Raw genomic sequence first — 4,760 nt, 5'->3', positions numbered from 1 at the left:
TGTCATTTAAACATTTATTTATGATGTTTCTTTTACACAACACACACATTTATGTCATGATGTTTCTAATTACTATTAGAATAAACAATAAATGATCATTATTATGTAAAAGAAACATCATAACATAAATGTGTGTGTTGTGTAAAAGAAACATCAATATATCAATATTGATGTTTATAAACTAAAATATGCCTTGACAATATCAATATATCAATATCAATGCATCAAGGCAAACTAAAATATATTGAGTTCAAAAATTATTTTCAACAAAAGTTCTCATTAAAGAAGGGAAAATAGAAGGAGAAGATGGAGACTTTACGAAAAATGTAGTTTTAAAATATATTCTTTCATCGCAATCATAACAATGTTTCTTTTACATAACATGTCATTTAACCATTTATTTATGATGTTTCTTTTACACAACACACACATTTATGTTACGATGTTTCTAATTATTATTAGAATAAACAATAAATGATCATTATTGTGTAAAAGAAACATCATAACATAAATGTGTGTGTTGTGTAACAGAAACATCAATATATCAATATTGATGTTTATAAACTAAAATATGCCTTGACAATATCAATGTATCAATATCAATGCGTCAAGGCAAACTAAAATATGTTGAGTTCAAAAATTATTTTGTTGTATACCTTGACAATATTTTGTTTATAAATCAATATATCAATAATTTCTATAATATTTAAAAATTTAAATCAAAATTATACAAAACAAACATAATAAATAATCACATGCGTTAGCGCAGGTAGAAAGAGCGGATAGACGGGCACGATAGTGTCCGTCTTTCCGCTAGTGTGATATAATAAAAATTATATAATATTTATGTTTTTTTGAAATAAAAAATTATATAATATTTATGTTAAAATAACCTTAAAACACCCTTATAAATCATGTTTCATAAACAATAATAATTATCACTCAAATTAACTAATAAAAAATATAAATTTACACATTACAAAAATTGACCCACCCCCAAAATTATTTCTAGCTCCGCCACGGTTCACAATTATAAAATCATCCATATTCCATACTCAATATAGATTAACATTTCCATTCTTTAATTTTCATTACCTAAGAAACTTTGCGGATGCTTATGTTTAAGTATAATTGTTTTTTAAACATAATAATTATTGCTTGTTTCTCTCTTAAATAAAATTATTTTCATAAGAATATTTAAACGGTAATGGTATTCACACACGCGCACGCACGAGGTCGCGCGCACACACACACACACACACACACACACACACATGCAAGTATGACCAAACAGTGAGGTAGACCTTTTAAATCGGTTACGTGGTTAACCGATCTATCAAGTCCGACCTAGTTGGTTTAATTGATCAAAGATCCAAGAATAATAGTACTCGATAAAGATGATTTAATGGATTAAAAATGAATTGCATAAATACTCCATTCCATGTGAAAAAATAAAGTGTTTATATTGGGAAGAAGAATACAAACAGGATGTGTGTATATATGGGGAAAAATAAAAAAGTGTATCTAAAACTAAGAGGGACATAACATAGCAATGACCACGGCATCGGAGAAGCAACCAAAAGCTATATCTCTCTTGCCATACACTACCTCAACATTAAACAATCACTTCTTCCTAAAACAAAAGTCACATGCAAGTGAAAAATGGAAAACCATTTTAGAGAAAAAGAGGTATGAATTAATGGGAATCATTTGCAACATTTGTGACCTCTGTTGCAATAACACATGCATTGCATCATTTGCAACATCATGTGACCTCTGTTGTCCATATCATTCAGGGAATCATAACAAGAATATGGAATCCAATAATGAAACAAATTCGAAAAAACTCATTCATGCAAAGGCAAGGATGCCATGAGTGCACAACTTGATAGAGTTTGGTAAATTATTGAAAGGGCAAAAACGCGAGAGATTTTGATAAGAAATATGGAAATGTTTTAAATCTAATAGAAGTGAATGTACAAGTGGAGGCCATTACGGCATTGTCTCGGTTTTATGATCCTCAATTCGGATGTTTCACTTTTAGCGACTTTCAAATGGCGCCTACTTTAGAAGAGTATGAACGAGATTCTAGGGTATTCTTTCGAAAATATTAAGCCTTACTACTATAAGGAACATTACCCTACTTCTAAAATGGTTGCATCACTTCTGGAAGTTAAACAAGATAAGTTGGAGAAATACATGAAGAGTCCCAATGGTGTTTATGGTATACCACTATCATTCCTAAATGTGCGATTAGAATCATTTCATGAAGAAGGGGATTGGCTGCCTTTGCGGATGTGTTAGCCCTTGCCATTTTTGGGATTGTTTTGTTTCCAAATATAGACAACCACATCGACTTTGCAGCAATCGATGTTTTCCTAGCGATGAGGAACGAACGTCGAGAACCCGGTTCCTACCGTGCTTGCGAGACACATATTATACCACTTTGAATTGTTGTCATGAGATGAAAAAAAGAGAATATTATGTTGCTTGCATGCACTCTATGTGTGCCTAATCACACATATATTTCACATTGGGCTTAGAGCATCATGTCCTATTCTTGATTTCAAGCAGTGCTTTGTGAAACCTAAGAACAAATTTGATTGTGGGAAATATTTAGGTGATCTTAGTGAGAAGACAGTTCAATGGTACCCAAAATGGCGAGAAGTGGGTACGGTAATTTATCAATGTGGTACTTTTCCAAATGTGCCTCTCTTGGGAACAAAACGTTGTATAAACTACAATCCTTCTCTAGCATTAAGACAATTGTGCTACCCCATCATGCACTCGCCAAAAGAAGATTTGAGTTTGACAGCCCCATTTATTGTACATGGAATAAACAACAAGGATATAAAGGAGCATAGAAGAGTACGAAAAGCATGGAACCATATTGGTCACGAGAGGGAGAGAACTTGGAAAGAGGAGCACCAACGCCCATGATAGATACAATGAGTGGGTTAAAAATAGGGCTCTTCAAATCAAATTTCCATTCCAGAATACACCCTTAATTGAGAATGAAATTCCATAACCTTTGCCTCATTTACAAATGAAGAGGTAGGAGAATTTAAAAACGAACTGTCAAAGCTCAAGGAAAAAAACGAAGAGTTAGAAGAAAAGGCTGGAAAAGGTAATGGTAATTATTGCTTGTTTCTCTCTTGAATAAAAATATTTTCATAAGAATATTAAAACGGTAATGGTATAAACACGCACGCGCACGCGCGCATGTTAGAAATTTTTGGTCTTCCATTGATTTATAAAATTAAACATTGGTTGAATGGTATCTTGATGGGTCTTGGAATATCTATATTGTGATCAATAGATATTAGACATCACATGGTAGGTGTACTTGAATAATGTAGCCTATAGTTGAATGAATCCATGATGGGTGGAACCATTCAACTCTTTATGAAAGGGTATGGTTTGATACCTTGTGACTCTTCATTAAAGAATTGGTAGAACCATTGTAACCCTACATGAAAGGGTAGGTCCCCTCTCCACTTTCTCTATAAATATGTCTTGGGGCATATGCAAAAAATAATCTATGTTATTACATACTTACCCATCAAAGTTTGAGAAAGAAGGAGAGGAAGATCCTATCCAACATAATTGGAATTCAAGATCATCAAAGAGCATACATACGCGTTGACAATCAATGGCTTCAAGAGGTAAGTTCTAAACCCTCTTATTTAATTTTAATGGTGTCCTAATTCATGCAACTATGACTGAAGTTTATTGTTCATGATGTGTAAATTATATTTCATGATCTGTGATAAATTTTAACACGCGCACACACACATATTTGAGAAATGATATTTGTTCAACCATTTTGTTACAACTTCCTCTCTCATACTTACATGATGTTATTATCCTATCTCTTCATTTATCTCTCTATATTGTTTTTGACCAATAAAAAAAACAAGGTTGTCACCAAAGTTGTCATTAAATGGATGTACAAATATCATTGCTATATATATCATCTTTAATATGGTATTTATTTTGGACCTTATGAATTTGGAATAATTAATGAACTTCATCGTGACTCGTACGTCATGCAAGTGTAAAATAATTAAATCCTAAATTTTCAAATGAATAGAATGATAATATTATCTTAAAGGTGGAAATAATTTTTTTATAAGGAGAGATTTGGACACAAAATTCACACTTACCTTAATCTAAAAATAAACAGGTAGGTTTTGTAGAGGAGAATCGAGATGATAAAAATGGTGGTTTTATTTAGATGTATGGTGATCGATTTTTGTTGCAGATGAAGAGAGAAGGAGGTTTAGGTGGTTTGTGAGGTAGAGAAGAACAAACGGCAGAGATAGAGAGATTCATATACACTACCCATTGTTCGATCTCAAATCAACGTATATATTCACTATCTCCAGAACAAGAATGGAGATAGCACCTAGCACTGCATTAACTTAATCATCACGAGATTCATCCTTAATGATCTTAGCCCTAAATCTAATATACCTGGAACATTAAACATCTCCTTCACAAGGTAAACACCATCTTTTTACCCTTTGCTTGTGTCACAAGATTCTCTAACCCTTGGTGTACAGTATCCCTAAACTTTAATGCAACCAACCTTCAAGCTTACTACATACCGAATTGATGGATACAAGATCATGAAGGTAAAACTAAAGTAACAACTAAATAATATCCTTAAGTTTCTCGTGTTATATTCAATCAACAGATATTTAAATAAAATAATATCTATTTATTCAACGTAATGAGTAATTAGGCATCCATATTAT

The sequence above is a fragment of the Medicago sativa genome, chromosome 6 (genome assembly GCF_051527215.1).
Source record: "Medicago sativa cultivar Bolivia chromosome 6, Bolivia_mono, whole genome shotgun sequence".
NCBI classification, from domain to species: Eukaryota; Viridiplantae; Streptophyta; class Magnoliopsida; order Fabales; family Fabaceae; genus Medicago; species Medicago sativa.
Note: the sequence above shows the minus strand (reverse complement) of the source record.